The 17,684-nt window shown below is 38.4% G+C and overlaps 1 protein-coding gene across 2 annotated transcripts in view; it reads left to right on the forward strand.

Moving 5' to 3' along the window:
• The window catches only part of NRIP1 (nuclear receptor interacting protein 1), a 102,579-nt gene that overhangs the window by 11,687 nt on the left and 73,208 nt on the right, over positions 1–17,684 (forward strand). The gene's annotated exons all lie outside the window — the stretch shown is intronic.

Here is a 17,684-nt window from a genome sequence, read left to right on the forward strand (position 1 = left end):
CACCAGCTTATGAAATTGGCCACCCAGCTTCCTTGTAATATAATGGTGATGGCAAAAAGAGTCTTGAATCTTACAAGGCTTCACATCTCTGTGGAATTCAGCAGGTGCCTCTGGATACATTTGTTACACCCAGCTTCTTTAAAGTGGTTTTGGTGTTTTCACAAAACTAAGCAGATATCAGCCCCTGGAACACTAACTGCTTGGAAAGGAATAGATGGATTTAGTTACATTCCTTCCCTTTGAATGTCATAAATGTAGATTTCACACAAGGAGAATAAAACAGTGTTGCAATTTAAGCAGCTTGTCTCTAATGGTTGGAATTTACTTTTCATTCTTTGCCATTGACTTTTATGGCAAGGAGCTAATGTAAAGATGGTTTTGATAAACAAATCCTGTATATTTTAAGTAGCAGGTCAGTGAATCTTCCTTTGAGCAGCAAGTCCATTCCAATACTCAGGATTTTAGCCAGGGTCACAGGGCAAAACACTTATGTTGCAAAAACAAAAACAAACCAAAAAAAAAAAACCAAACAAACAAAAAAAAAAAAAGCCAAGGGACTTTAAATGATCCAGTAGAGATGATAGGACCTTGGCATATGAAAAACCCTGATGTAGTAAATCAAAGCAGGCTGTCTTGAGTGTAGTAATATTTCTATGCTAATAAATTAGTGTCATAAGTGATTTGTCAATAAGATGTAGAATATGCTATGAGGGAAGTCAGACAATATTTTTCTTTCCCACAGAAAAATAGGATGAGGTCATAGCAAAATCCTCAACATGATTTTTTTCTAAGAAATATGTGGGTGCTCTGACCCACTGCACAATATTTGCATATTTAAATTCTTAATGTGCCTAAGATATCCTTGCATACCTAAGCAAGGTAGATGAAGATGGGCTGAAAGAATTGGGGCTTCAGGAGAAGAGAGGAATCTGGGGAGAGCTTATAGTGGCCTTTTAGCACTAAAAGGTGACTTATAAGGAAGAAAGGGACAGATTCTTAGCAGGGCTTGTTCCGATAGGACAAGATGTAATGGTTTTAAACTGAAAGAGGGTAGATTGAAACTAGAGATAAGAGAGAAATTCTGTATGATGAGGGTGGTGAAACACTGTTACAGATTGCCCAGAGAGGTGGTAGATGTCCCATCCCTGGAAAATGATCAAGGTCAGATTGATGGAGCTCTGAGCAACCTGGTCTAGTTGAAGATGTCCCTGCTCACTGCAGGGACTTGGACCAGATGACTTCCAACCCAAACCATTCTACTTACCTTTTGATCTGATTGGTCACAGCAGGCCCTGCTGCACACAACCTTCCTCCACTGCTGCTTCATGCAAATACAATTACAGGTAGAAATGTAGTCTGGCCATTTGGCACCCCTCTCTCCAGTGATGGCACAAAACCCCTTAGGAATGTCACAGGATTATCAAAACTCTAAGGAGCCATATTCTGATAACTTTGTTTTAATTCATTCCTGCTCTTAACAGTTTTGGAAATTGCATCTTAGTATAAAATATAGAAGTGTTAAGTGGATGTAATTCCTCTGGAACTTGCTGGATTGGCTGCAGCAGAGCTGTAAGCCTTCTACGGATCTACCTAAACTAGTGTGATACGGAGAAAAGAGTTTCCATCTTTCTCAACATCCAGAGAGTTTTGGAGGGTAGAAGGCTGGTTTATTTGCCATGTTTTTCAGGTAAAATTTGCTAATCTGTGATAAGATCTTCTTCTGTACTAGTAACTGAGGGTCTCTGCAGTTTGGAGCCATCAGCCAGAGCACATCAGCCACAGCTAAGGAGCAGGTCCCAGGCGGAGTCCTGGTGCATCCTCTCACACATCACAGTGTATATTTTCAGAACCACCTCTGCTCTGTGCCCCGTGGTTGCAGTTTCTTCTTGTGGGTTTCTGATTTCAGGTCGTGATTCCTGGGCAGATGCTTATTCCTATCTCTGGCTGCTGACCCTTGGTTTGACTTTCTGGTTCCTGGTTTTTGGCCATGAACGTTTGCCTCATTTCCCAGCTCTGGACACAGGCCCTAACCTTTGGGCTGGATAGCCCCTGCTCCAGTCTGTAATCTTAGACAGCCACCAGCTCATCTGTAGTAGAGAGTACTCTAATTTACTCAATAACAAATGAAATCTAGCCAATAAATTTGAGTTTTTTGCTGTGTTTTCTTTTTTATTAATTTATGGCAACTGCAGCTATTTAATTGTAAACTTCTACTAGTCTTTTTCTCGACTTCTACTAGTATGTTGCTAGATTGTGAAATGTGAGCTTCTACTTTCCATTAGCTGTTGTATTGTCCCTAATGGCCATCCTTTCTTAGGGAGACTATTGCCCTGTCTGAGCCAGTGGAGGGGGTGAACAGAACTGTTATCATGTATAAACATTTCAAACTGGTGGCCACAAGTTCAATAAATTACCCTAGAAAAGGCAGCAATGTCAGAACTTCCATTTCATTTCTATGGGACATGTTATAAACATTATTGATGTACTGTATGCATGTTCTGCTTTTTGTGGTGGGAGTTCATAATGTCATTCTAGCACACATGACATAAGAGTGTAAACACACTCAAAATGTGGTCACTTAGACCCATAAGAGTGTCATGACTGAAACTTGATGAAAATATGAGTTACAAAGTTCACAAAGTATGAAGATAAATTTCCAGAAAGAGGAAGAATTGAAACTTATAATGTGTGTTAATGTTTGGGTGGAAGAAGGGTCAGGTTGCTTTGACAGGAGAATAAATGGATAAGGAGTACAAAGCTGAGTTGTAAAATGTACTGAAGTTGATACTTAACCAGTTACAAGTCATATGGTATAGACAATAATGTGAATCTGAGTGAAAACTGCTTTTTTATATGCTATACATGTTACATTGTTTATACACAAAATGGTGTAGCAAAGGAATTCACATATATATGTGTGTGTATGTGTGTGTGTTCATCAGAAAATAGAAGTCACAAGATCTGGGCAAATGTTATTTTATTTTGCCATCAAAAATTCAGGGATAAAACATTCCATGCTGATGCAATGGCTTTGCTTTGTAATATTTTGATGGAATTAGGTATCCAAAATCAAAGTAATAAGTAATCTGTCCTGTTTCTATGTAAAAATGTGTGACAGTTGCCAGTCTAGGAAAAATGAGCTATTTTTCACCAGCTTAAAGGTGAGTTATATTATATTCTGCTGTTCATGGATGTTTCATACAAATGTGAACCTTCCTTAATTTTAGATCTTAAATTAAGACACATCAATATAGAAACTCTTGGATTAACTTTTTTATTAAATTATAAAAACTTCCTTGCTAAACCCATCTCCTTCTGCCCTTTGACAAGAACTGTCCTTTACTAGAGCAATTTTCCTATAGATGAGTTTTTTACCCTGAAGCAGGCTAGCTCAAATAAGGGATATCAAGGTGTTAATGAGATTTAGCTAACAGTGAATTGAGACTCTTTAGCTTAGTAGAAGTGGATAGTGGAAGCAGCAAGTTTAGTGCATTGCTTTGGTGTGTTTCTTCCAAATTGGCCCCGTGCATTAATACGATTTTACATACTTTTGTTAAAATATCAGCTCAGAAAATGAAATAAAACAAGTACCTCCTTCAGTTTGTTTTTCAGTTAAAATCTGTTAATATAAAAAGCTGCAGCAGAACAGCAGGGCATAGTTTTTCTCTAAACTAACTGTTTTACTTGGTTTAAAGCTCTTTAATGGAACTGCTTGTGAACTCTTATGATATTCACCATGCATAATGATATATTTTTTTTTTTTCCCTATCCAAATGAATTAAAAATGGAAAGTACTTCCAGTACTTCTTGGTAAGGACCAAGAAGTCATATCCCTTGGTATCACAGAAGTCCTTTCTTCATTAGAGGCAGGTAGTTTCCATTATTCATATTCGGTACCATTTAATTTAAAGTCCCACCATTACTTTAAAAGCAAGATATTAATGAGAGATGTTACTGGAGTGCTGTCTTTTAATTTGATATTGTTCGATCCAGCTGTTTTAAAATTTCTAAGAATAAAGCTTCCATTACATATTAGATAAGATTTTTAGAGGCAAGAACATCTAATTCTTGTCTGGTTTCCCTTGATAGCCAATTGCCTTTCTTAAATCTTCACCATTTACTTCTAGGGTAATCCTTTTGCTTTGCTTGAAATAATTTCTCTGATTCCTTGATATCCATGCACTGCAATTAGTTATATATAGATATTTTTCATACCACCCCCATCCACTTAGCTGGTGAGTAGACAAGTAAAACATACTTGGCATTTTTAATTTTACCTTATAAATCAATCACTGTAGCTCCAAAATCAGTTAAATTTTTTCTTAAACCATCATTCAATACAAAGAGTCCATTATGTGTGTCTGTGAATAATACATTCATTGTGTGATTTAAATTCATAAACAATGTTACACAATTAACTTCATAAAATTGTTCACTTTGACAATTGTGTAGCTACAATTTCTATAATGGTAGCTAAAAAACAACAGCACTAAGCCAGGCATTGTCACTTTGAATTGCCACTGGTAAAGCAGAGGCCTCTGAAATGTGCAATTATGACAGAGAAAGTGTATTCCTTATTACATATTTGTTCCTTTAAGTTCTTTCTCAAAGGTTTTCACCTTGTTTTGTGCTGCTGTGCAGTAATGGTGTAAGACATGATTACTTCAGGCAATGGCTTTACTAATATAAACAAGTATTACTCAAGGATTTTTTTAAACTGGATTTTTAAAAAAGTATCTTTTTCATTGTGTTTTATTCTCTATCAAGTTGTTAAAAAATATTTTGTTCTTTTGCCTTTGGCAAACACTTTTTTCTTGGGATGGCATGAATAGCAGGATCTACAAGAAAAGGAAACACAATGCAAAACCATAAGAAAGCATATTTATATGTTGATAATTGTTTGTTCCAAGTTTGAAGACTAAACTGAGATCCAGGTGTATTGGACAGCAGTGAATGTATTTCTGTTGTGTTACAGCACTTAGATAAGATAGAGTTGAAATAAGCCTTTCACATATGGGAAATGGAGGTGGGAATCGTGGTGCAGGAATCTGCACCAGCGTTACAGAATTCAGCAGGAGAATCAGGAGTGTGATCTCCTGCCTTCCCACTGAACAGATCTACAAGACTGTATTTATTCTATAATCTGCTTTTATGCTCTTATCTATTTAATCTTCCCCTCACACCAATTTTTATAAGTATGTCTCCGCAGAGAGCTCCGGCGTTTCTGCAGATGAACCCTGAGGTTTTATAGTAACGCTGTATAATCATTACACGGGAGGCACTCGGCGTTAAAATGCTGCAAATTACCATTGGAAGTGACTCATTCCAGCGCGGGGAAGGAGGGTTCGCCGTCTCTCCTGGCCGCGCTGCCGTCGCTCCCGCTATCCTTACATAATGTCACATATGTCACTTATGTCCCGCCAGATTGCCCGGCGCTGCCGGGGGCACGGGAGGCTCCGCGCTCGGCAGCCGCTCCCTGCTGCTCTCACGGGCAGGAGGATCCCGCCGAGTCCCGCAGGGATTCTCCCAAGGGGCTGCTGGGGATGGGAGCCCCGGGGCCAGGCTCTGCGCCTCCGCTGCCGAGCGCAGGGAGGGGATGCTGGCGGCATCCCTGCCCGCTCCCGGCCCCCGGGCTCTGCTGGCTCTGCTGCCCTTCTGCACAGCGCTGCTCACCTCCCTCGGCTTGCCCCCTGCCTCTCCCGCCCATTTCTCCCCGTCATTCCTGTCCGATGAGCGGGAGAGTTAGCGCTGCCCTCCCGTCACCTGGATATCCGCACACAAGGGATGTCAGCATCAGTGTGTCTCAGCCATTCTTACCCTCTGCTGCATAAATACAAACCGGGGGGACGATATCCCATGGCCCAGAGCTGTGGTGTAGATATGCACTCAAATGAAAGCCCAGGCATGGGATGAAAGGATTTGGTACCCAATTTGGTACCCTACTACTCAAATTAAAACACAGCCAGTAGCTCTTTAGCATAGGGCGCCAGTTACTGACATGTTATTTGTTTAAATTAAATTGAAGATTCCACCACTGCTGAATTGCACCGTGTATGAAACTCCAAATCTCCTACAGTTCCAGATTTATAAAAGAGCATTATAGGGAATATAGGCCTATTAATTTTACAGTCTAATTTCTGATTAGATTTTACAGCACCTCTGACGAACTGCATAGATTTTACCCATTAAAAATGATGACAATCCAGTTCTGTCATTTTAAGTAGAATTAAAGCCAGTATTGCCAAGTATGATAATATCTTACAAAAAAAAATGAACCAACAGACACACACACATATATAAATTAAAATAACCCTGCACCATGTTGTTTCTCTATAGGAAAAGGGCCCTTGCCAGGAGAGTGGGACTGTTACCTGTTAGTGCAGTCAGGAGCCTGTGGGTCTGACAGCTGACATCAACAGAAATTCTCCATTCTGGCTGAGCAGGTTAAGTAATGTTTCCTAGCACAGCTGTGTAATGTGTCTGTTGGTAATTAAAAGAGTCTGCTAGAGCTGGTTAAGGAAAAGCATAAAGTGAAGCATTCTCTATCAGAAAATAGTTTTGTAAAGAATTAAAATCTGTACGATGCGTATGCTGTGTATTAAAGGAAACTAATTGTTTTTTCAAAGAGGAAAAAGAAATCCAACACTGAAACAGCCTGTTCTTGGCTTATTTTAGATGCAAACTGAAATAAACACCCCTAAAACCAAAAATGGAAGTGTTGCAATATGAAAGTAAAACTTCCCTTTTCTATAATGTCAGTTTTAAAATTGGGGAAGGGACTTATTCTGATTTGACACATCGCCAGATTCTGAAACCAGACATAAAATGACATTCTCACTTGGGACCTGACTTTCCATTTGCATTTGTAGATGCAAGGTACGTTATTTAGCCCTGATTTGCTACACTAATCCTGTTGACTTCGCTTGAAAAGAATGGCACGTTTCCCACTAACTTTATTAGTGGCAGGATTGGGCCTTGATGCAATACCTCATGTCACAGCAGCAAAACTTGTTGCCAATAGTCTGTCTCAAGGGAGGAGATTTCCAGTAACTGCTCCCTGAGAACTATGCTAAAAATGCAGCTTTTTTTCTGTCCAGCCATCGGGATAATGATATACTCCATCCCTAAAGAGAGGGGCATTGATGGAGCTGCATTGATGGCACCAGAGGTCCCTGCTGGCTTGTTCGCTAAACAGAACTGGCAACTGACTCTGAAGATAAAAGTTCTTGACGTTTTTCCAAACTGGTGGAATGGAGCTGAGTGACACTTAGAAATAAATAGAGGAGGGAATAGTACGATCTTGAATGGCAGAGGAGCTTTCATGAAAGGTTTTCATGGGGGAAATGTGGGATGCACTGTTCCAGGCTTGAGTCTAGGGGATTTGTTGACAGTTGGATAATGTGCATGTTTGCTACCACTTGTATAAAATGCAGAGGGAAACAAGGGGAAAAGCTACAAATGAATCTTTTATTTCCATTTAAACAGTTAAACCCAAATACAGTATATATCTCTTCCTTCCCAATAATTGACTCTACAAATTGCCAATCTCTTTGGAAATCTCTTAGAAGAACATTCTCTCTCCCGACAAGGAAAAGTACTTCATGAAAAACATTTGTCACTTGTCTGTTATCATAATTCATGATCTTATCCTTCATTCTCTTGCTTGTTTAAGCACACAGAAATAGTACTTTTAACCTGAGACTTCAAAGGTAAAAATATTGTGAAGAGGTCTCCATTCTTTTTCTTCTCATCTCTGATCTCAGCCTTTGAACATCAAAGTGGCTCAAAGTTTGGGGTAAGTTCTTAAGGATCCAGTTACTAGAAAGAAATCAATTTATTTCCCATGTTCACATTCACGATAGACCAGAACAAATATTAATATTCAGGAATGGTTTAATTTAATAATTTAGAGCAATTAAAACAAGTTGCTGCTTAATCTTTTGCTCAGTACAATGAAGCTCACTCATTCCATTGTATTGATATGAAAAATCCTCAACTTCTGTAAGTCAGAAGTTGCCAGAAAAAAAATCATAACTTAGGAATTACAAAACAATTAAGAATGTAAAAAAAAAATTCCCCAAACAAAGAATGCTGCCATTTTAATTACAGTATCACACTGTCATGTAAAAGGTTAACACTTAAAAAACGAGTCTTGTATCAATCTATTACCCCTAAGCAATTCTCATTTTCACATTAATTTTTGTAGGCTGCCATCTAAATTAAATACTTTTCAGCTCTGTCAGTTTATACATATTCTCATTACAGCAGACACTAGAGCCAAAATATTTTAATCTTCAGAGTAATCCGTGTAGGCCCATATTCTTAGCTACAACTTTAGGGGTTCTACAACTGCTCTTTTCCTTTTAAATAGTGGCAGAAAGTTTTTGTGCAGAAATTCTTGCTCTTGTAAGGACTTCCTATAAGCAAATAAATTCTGCACTCTGTAGTGAAATTGCCTTTGTTGTCAGTGCGAGAGAGTTAGAAATCCTCTTACTCCCCTCCACTGACTCTTGAAGTTCTGTGTTCTCAGGAAAGGTCCTAATGACAATATACGGGAAAGTTTAACTTCTGGTCATTTAAAAGCCAAGTCCTGGGAACAAAACTCTTAACATTTTCTTTTTCACAGGAAAGATCAAAATAAAATTAAACAGCTTAGACATTAAAAACTTATTAAGCATTTCATGGCAGCTGTCAGACATAGCTGAAGCCAGAACCCCTCAGAAAACAATGCAAATCATGAGCATACTCAGAGCATCAGCAGGCAGAGCAGCCCAGAGTGCCTCTGTCAGTCCTAGTGCTCTGATCAACCTGGCAGAAGGGTGATGACACATGAGAAGTCTCCCTTTAGAAGAAAACCAGACTTTGCAAAGAAACTGTGCCTATACATTGTCTTATTTCAATACACAGGGTATAGCCATAGTGCATCGGGATTCAGGAGCTGAAAAGTGCTTCTGAATCTGCCAGCTGGGATGCACCAACACTTTCTGAAATATATATAGATACAAGCAGAAATCCACCACCCAGTGCCCATGGAATAGCTTTAAGATTGTGAGTAGACAATATGCGAGTTTACATATATTTTTTTTTTCTTTTTGTCTGAAGTCAGTGATAAAGCTTCTGTTACCTTAACCTGGTTGAATCAGCCTCCTGACAAATATCTCTTAAAATAAGTCAAAGTTCACGAAAATACTTGGTAGTATAAAAGCAGTAATAGCTTAAATAGATTTTGTGGTGTATTGGTGACCACCGTGAGAGAACAGCAGGTATGAAACATGCATTAGTCTGTACAATACTTGCTCTGGAAACAGCACTTGCTACACAAGATGAAATTTGATAATCGGCCTCCTTGGCGGATCAACAAGCTGGGCATTAAAATAATCTAGCCTAGGGAACATAAAAGCATGAGTGAGCAATAAGCAAAGCACATTTAGTTCAACTAATAATAAGAAGCCTTAATCTTTTGACTGCAACACTGAAAGAAGAGCTTGCAATCATAAAACATACAGGGTTTTTAGCCAATGAACCTACATTGAATTTTAAAGCTGGGTTAGAAGTTCAAGTGGGTGTGGGTTGATGGCAAGCGCCAGCCATGAACAGCTCAGGGTTTTTCTCTGATTTTAACTGAAGAAAATTGATGCTTGTAGAGGCTTTTATGCTCACCAGCTCGTCAATATGGTAATAGCATCATCTGAAATTGCTGGTTTGGTTGACAATATCTGTGTCTTGTCAGCATAGAAATGAAATCCAGAACGATGCCAATGACCAACCCTGCTCACAGGCAGCTTCAGATTGGTGAGTAAGAACAGGGCCAGAGTGGAACCCTACAGAGCACAAAAAAAAAAAAAAAGCTCTGGGAGAAGGGCACAAATTACCCTTGAAAATATAATGTAGGTAAATGTTGGATAAATATGATTTAAGCCAATTTAGAACTGTGCCAAACAGGAAGATAAAGCTCCTCAGGCATTCAAGAAGAACATTAAGATCTAGCAAAATGAAAGTAGCTGGTATATGAGATCCTGCCTTTAGGAGAAGGTTACATCTCTCTGCTGTCCTGCTGAAAATTTTAAGTAGTAGAGACCCCACCCAAAATACAGAATCTGTTTCCATGCTCACTGAAGTCAAAAGCAAATCCTTTATGTGCTTTGGTGATGCTGGTTTCTGGGGATGTAAAATAACACAGAAATTCTTGGAGGGATTTTATGTTTCATGTTGTGTATCAATTTATAACAAACAGAATTATTGCATGGTGTGGCTCTTCTTGCTTTCTTCTGGATTCAAGCAACTGAATAATGCTAATGCCACTCTTTTTCATTCAAGCCTGGAAGGGATAATAAAAAGACAATTAAACCTAATTATAGGATGACAACTTCTGCAAATCATTATTTTTTAATAAATTTTTGAGAATTTAGGAAAAAATTCAGTAGGTTATTTTTTATTTTCTGGTATAGATTTTCTTGCTAGCAGGAGCATGCTAGCAGGATCAGAAAATATCAGTGAAAATGTTCAGTGATATTTCAACTCTCAGAGAAGAGAATGGGGAAAGAAAGAATGAAAACTCAGAAGAGAACAGTTGGTCAATCAGAGGAAAAGTATTTTGGTTTGGAGAGTCTGGGCCATACATTTTATCCCAATAATAATAATAATAATAATAAAAAAATTTAAAAAAAGGTGGGGTTTTTGCATATCAAGGTGGCAACTTGAAAAAAGCTGATGAGTCATAGAAAACAAAATTGCATGTCTTCATGTCATGATTTACACTGTGTTTTGCTCATAAATCGAAGTACAGCTTATTACTGGAATTGCAGTAGATCACTGATACTGGGAAAGAGAATTTCAGTAGAGAATAGTGAGAATCATAACACAGTAAATTGTTTCTTCCTTTTTCTTTATAGAAAGGACACAAACAAAATCTATTTACCATTGAAGTAATAATTCTGGAAAGCACATGAAACTATTTCTTTCAAAAATCCAAGAATTTATCTGATTTGTTGTGTCATTTATTAGCTTTCTTTAAGCATCCATATGAGCGACATTAATCAGACAGCGTGAGTGGAAAATTACAAATAACTGGTACATAAAGTGGCTTGGGAGAGGTGAAAAAATGTTTATGGACTTAATTATTTTTTGTTGTTGTAACCTGGCCAATTTAACTGCTTGATAATTGTTTGTTAAATAATTGGGACTAGTGATCACCTTTTCAAGAGTTTAAATCTGCTTTAGATAAGCTACACAGAAATTATTTTTTTTTCAAGCAACAGTCTTTGCATGTTTCTGCTGGTAGACAATGGGCCAGGCCATTGAAATATTTAAGAGTTATTAAGGATGTGGAACATAACATATTTTAGGAGCTTCCTGTAAGAAGCAATGTGAGTCCTTACCCTTGTATTAAGAAAGTTAACAATAGTATGACGTACCAAGAGTTCCAGTATGGTTTACATTAAAGAAGGAATTTTAGGGGATGGAATAATTTTGAAAGGAGTTTTTCAGAAGACATGGATCCATTTGCATTTTGTATAAGATGACAGTATTCTGCTTAAATAAAATAACAAAACAAAGCAAAAAGTGGGCACAGCAGATTAGACAAAATTCAGCGGGTTAAATTTAAACTCTTTTTTCCAAACCAAATAAACATGAAACAAAATGTTCAAATTAGTAACAAAATGCATTTATTTTCTCTACTCGAGCTTTTATTTTTAAATGGTTGTTTTGGCCCCTGTAATGCAGCAAAATGCATGTTGCTCAAATTAAGAATGTAACCCAGATATTCTCTGTGCTAAGTCATCAAAACACAGAATGAATTTTCTTCTTCACAGAAAATACTTCCACCTTTTCTTTTTTTAATAATCATATATCAAACAAGAAAAAAGAGATGTAATTATTCTTAAATTAGAATTACATATATAGAAACAGGGCATAGTATCTGCTGTTTATATATGGCAGTACCCTCACGTTCCCATTCCTTTTAAAGCAAGGGCAGTCTTGGCTAGGCAGCTCTCTAAAATATATGCAAAAGGTGGAAGTGGCAAGGGAAATTCCCCAGCTCTGCAAGGGGATGTAACTTATGTGAACAGAACTGTTGCTTTGTGGTTTATGGTGACTTGAGTCACTCCTATGCCTCTGACAGTTTTATGTCAGATGTAAACTGCTGGTGTAATGATCAACAGCATCAAAGCTGGAATTGTTATATACCTAACATTTAGTGGAGCTAATGTCTCCTAATAAAACCTAGATATTAGTATGCTAATAAAAATATGCAAAGATATATAGTTGGATCAGTCATAAAAGCACAGCTAATATGATTCTGATAAACTCGTAATGTAAAATACAGTGAAGCAGAAACTTATCTAACTTTACATGGCCTAGTGATTAGAGTTCTTTAAGTTTTTTGATACACAATTTGAATGGATTTTCTCATTAGGCGTCTGTATGTAAACAGAAACACTAATTAATCACTTATGACTAAATTTGTGATGCTAGGTAGGTAAGCAACAATTTTTTTGAGAATATTTCATCCTTAGAACTGGAACCATGTTTTCAAAACAGTCTCCTTTCAGGTCCCTAGACAAAGAAGCCAGATTTTCTTCAGAATTTCTTAGTTGTACATAATATGTGGGGAGGGAAATAGATTTAATAAAAATACATGAGATGCACAGTTTAGCTTAACACAGCAGTTTCCTGTACTTGAGTCAGAGCACCTAGTATCATTTGTACTAAAGAATATTATTGCAATTTTAATACGTAATTAAAGTGTTCATTTATTTTAAAATGTTTGTCCAGCACCTGTGTTATTTTGAAGGGCAAACACAGGACACTTAAGCTTTGCTTTTTTAGGTGCTTCCTAATGGTCCTCTCCAGAACTTTATTCATTTGCAGTGTGGTGTTGGCTGCCAGATCGTGTGTGTATAATCTGTACGTACTGTTCATTTCATTTTAGAACATACTGTCTCAACAACACAGCTTGTGTCATCAGGAGATCCACGACAAAGGGTTACCCAGAGCTCGTGTTAGCCAGCCAGAAAAACGGGGCTGTGAAACAAAATTGTTACTGAGAGTAACTTCTGAAAGCAGTGTGAGAGAGGGCATGATTCTTCAGTCCCCTTTCAATCTGTTACTGCTGACATGGGGAACTCCTTTGTTAGGGAAAAGAGGAAAATACAAATTCTGAAGGGGAAATGAATGTTCTGTACAGTTCCAGCTACATGCCCATTACCTTCTCAAACGTTTTCTTTGCATGGGCATGGACCCACAAGTAGGAGCAGTGCTTGTGCAGCGCGATTCCTGCTCTCCTGGTGCTTTCTCGTGCCTGTTTATGAACAGGGACTCCAGCGTGGTTATTTTCTGGATGTGCTTTCACACCACCAGGAACGTGACTCATCAGAACAATGTTCTCAGAAATATAATCTTCATGTTTGTGCAAGTGGGATGAAATGGAAGGAAATTCAAGAGTACAGGATGCTCTCTTCTGGATAAAAAATCCTGCTACTTTAGACTGGTAAAATAATTAATGTAAGGTAGTCATATCAATTTAGCACCTGGACACTGGACTCTTTTATAAAAGGTGTAAAGTAATGTTTATTTCCTGCCACTAAACGTAAGACCTGAAGTATTAGTCCTGGTTTAGGGTCAAAAACCTGCACGCCCCTACCCCAAAAACACACATGGTGAAATAAGCCTCACCCCAGCTCGTGCCTCAGAACAGATATGACGTGCTGGAGGCATGGCCAAAACTCACCAGATGCTGCAAGCATATGATTCCTCCATGAGAGTTTATATGGTACAGCTGTCTTTAAATGTTTCTGTAATTGAAAAGACTCTAGCATCTGGTCCTTTGCTTATTACTCTTAGAATAAATAGTCACGATCTGAAGTCTACTTTTAAATAATGCAGGGAAAAAAAATTAATTTGAGCTGCTGAGGGTACATTCCTCTCAGATGACCTGCTTGGAAGTACTTGTAAAAATGGAAGTCAACTCTGTAATTAAAAAAAGAAAAAAAAAAAAAGAAAAAGAAAAAAGGAAGTGGAAAACAACTCCAGTAGGGAATGATAGATGTATGCATACAAATACCTTTATAATTTTAAATGTAGGTAGATGAAAAAGCAGTAGTGTGTAGTTTTTATAACTTTCAGCTATAGAGCGTATTCCTTTTACACTTTATTGTGTAATTCAACTCCACCACCAACAGTTGCAGACTTGCTGCTGGCATGAGGAAAACAGGAGGTGCCTGTGGTACCCCCTGCAGGAACCCTTCCCTGGACCAGTTCTTCCTCTGATAACTCTGTAAGGTTCCCACTGATTTCAGGTACTCCCAGGTAGTACTCCTGAAGAACAGCAGACTTTGCACCTTACTACTTCAGATTTATGGATAAACACCATTATATGATGACCATTGATTTAGGCAAATCTCCTTTGAAGTCCTTTATTGAATAAACAGGATTCATAATTATTCCTTTTTTTCTTTTCTATTTTTTCGTGTATGTGTGTGTGTCTCCCTAAATTCTGGAACAACTAGGTGATTTAATCCTCTCTGAAGGCACCTTTGAAATGGTGGCTAATCTGACATATTACGTGAATTGAACTAGGCTGAGTCAAGGACAGAATTTCATTATTTGTCTATGTAAGGCTGACAAACTATTTTAGAGGAAGATTTAGTCTGGAAATGCATTTCTGTAAAGCTAGCTAGCTTCTCGACCACATCCTAAGCCTCTCATATCATGATTGGATGCCATAAAGCAAGGCCTTAATTATGGTGATTGAAAAAGGTAGTTTCAGAATGGTTAGCTTTTTGAGAGGCTGAGATAACCTTAAATAAAAATCAAAATAAAAGCAACTCTAGTTCTCCCAAGCTCTTCAAAGCACCTTATGTGATTTAAAAATAATCTAGCATTAGCTTAAAAATGTTTGGGAATAATAAAATAGCATTTGCATTTACTTTTTGATAATAATATGTGTCTTTTTATTATACAGCACAGACCAAAGCACAGTGTTGGTCTGTGTTTTGCTTCAGCAAGTTAAAGACAAAGTTTGCTACTGAAGATGCATCTTTGCCTTTCTTTTTTAAATGCAGTATTGTAATCATCAAAATTGTCAAAGAGAAGTTGTAGGTACATTTTTTAAATGGTCAGACAGATTAATTTTGTTCTTCAAGAATGTCAGAATCATATTTTGGTTTTGTTAGGAGTTTTCCTTGGTCAAAAATATAACTCTGTGTCTTGTAAAGGAGGGGGTGCATTGTGATATACTTTTATAACTATAAAAAATAAATGTTTCGCTGGTATTACCAAAGTATGACACCAACAGCTCTCTACTAAGTGCTTGCAATTCTGGGAGTGAGTTCTAATGTAAGCTCTATAAATACACTTTCCCCTTCCAAGACTGATGCAAAGGTAGGAAGTTTATGCTTCCCTGTCACCATTGGCCTTCCATTTAACAGCATCCTAGAGTGATGAATTCCCTTCAGAAAAAAAATCAGTGTCCCGTTTTGTGATGTCTGGAGGAAAGTGAAGGTGTAGACACCACCCACAGATGGTAGATAGGTACAGGCAGGGATGCTCACCTTTTATGTTTGGGGAGCGAGTGAGTGTTTAGGTTTAGTTGAAGAACATTCAGAAAGGACCAACAAATACACATCAGTATTTTCATACTTCCTGAGAGATGGATTTACTGTGTGATGGATTTTTTTCCTTTACTTGTACAGGATATTTATTTGGTATATTGTTTGAATTCTTATAGTTAAGTAAACATGGACTAGTGGCACCATTCATTGTGATACAACTATAAGTGGTAGAAATAACCTACTAAATCTTTGTTTTATTATTTAATACAGTTGATTGTATCTTCCTGAAACTTGTGTTCTCAAGCAACTATATGCTACCTGACAACAATAATTTTAACAAATACTCCACACACACGTTTTTTTCTGTTGCCTGTCCAAGATTCCTCATTTTGTAGGTCTCTCATCTACGCAATACATTCCCTAAGGTTAAGAATGAAAGACGTCTCTACTACAGACACTCTTGATTGAAATAGCAGATAAATTGCTGCAGTAATGAGAAAATTTCCTTTTCCCTAGATAACTTAGCTGCTTAGCATTGAAAAAAATTTGAGATGAAGATTCTTTATGAAATAAAAAATTAAGGATAATTTCTTTACAATCAAAATTTGCTAATGAGCCTATAATGGAAATGAAGAGCAAACCCATTCTTTTAATGGAAGTACCATCAGGCTATATTATGAGACTTATGTTCTCAAAAAGGGACTTATATAAACACTGTGACATGCAATGGCTTTAGAAAATGCTGCTGCATGTCTGGAAGAAAGTGGTTAAAAACACATGATGAAGTTAACCTAAATATTTCATTGGCTTAAAAAAATAGGTCAAGTAATACATTACTAGCTCCACTCTAAGCCTGTACACAATCCGTACATTCCAAAGTGAAAGAGGTTTTGCTTCACATTCCTACATCTACTTTCATTCATGTTATCTCTCAGTTAAAATATTTAGCTTTTCATAAATGTGACTCCCTTTTGCTTTCTTTAAAATGGAAATTCCTGTGCTCTTTAATATTAGTCTCTTACTAAAAAGACACTTGAATAGATCATTTATTTTACCTGAGTTTTAAAACTGAAAGGTTGGCATGTATTAATGCAGCAATTACCATGCAGTTTATATGTGACTTGCAAACAAATTTGTTTCTCTTTCGTCAGTCTTTGACTTGTGGAAGTGAAGTATCATGAAGCACTCTGTAAAGCGCTTGGCAGACAGTGTGCGACACGTCGAGACGTTTGTTAAACACAGGCACACAGGAGGTGTGATGAAGGTCGCCTGCACTTTGTAGCTCCGTTTATACAGCCAGGTTCAGCCTGTATCTCTGCGTGCTCTCTTTGGTGGCAGCAAAGTCTAAAGAACAACTTGACATTCAGCGCAATTTCTGACAGAAGAGGCTTGGGGGACGTCGCCTACCAGAATGTAGGGCTGACTCTTCTTGGGAAGCACTGCCCAACTCCGGGCTGCTTTTTTTCCTTATTTCCCCCCTCCCAAACTGTATTTATTCGCCACGTGGGCAGGCAGCATGGCTTTGATGAGCCGCTCTGCCCCCGATCCTGGGGGCGCTCCCCCCGCACCACAGGGACCGCCCTGGCAGAGCCGGCAGGGATGCTCCCCGCCGCTCCCGGTGGCCTGGGAAGCAGGGGCCGGGATAAGGAGCCGTGCCGGGAGCCGGCAGGGCCGCGGCCGGGGGCAGCGCCAGCCGGGAGCAGCCGCAGGTGCCGGGGCGCTGCCGGGAGCATCCCGGCCTTTCCTTCGAAACAGCGGTAGTAACAATAATAATAATAATAACAACAACAATAATAATAGCACTGAAGTTTCTGGCGCGTGTTTTTTCGGAGGAAAGGCTGGAAACGTAAGCTGTAAGCCGACAAGTACTAGTCACACTAGCAGCCCCTATTATTCCAAAGCAGCCGAATGGGGAAAGGAAAAAGAAAGAAAAAAAAAAAAAAAACCAACAACAAAAAAAGTGTTGTTTTTAAGCCACTGCCGTTTTGATTAGATACGGGTCCTCCGGTGCTGTCGCTCCTAAGTTTGTTTCCCGGGGGCTCTGCGACTTCATTCAGATTAATTAGAGAGGGCAGGAGGGGATGGGATCCGCGTACGTGCGGCCGCCCTGCCCTGCCCGGGCGGGGCGGG

Source organism: Passer domesticus, chromosome 2, assembly GCF_036417665.1.
Source record: "Passer domesticus isolate bPasDom1 chromosome 2, bPasDom1.hap1, whole genome shotgun sequence".
NCBI classification, from domain to species: Eukaryota; Metazoa; Chordata; class Aves; order Passeriformes; family Passeridae; genus Passer; species Passer domesticus.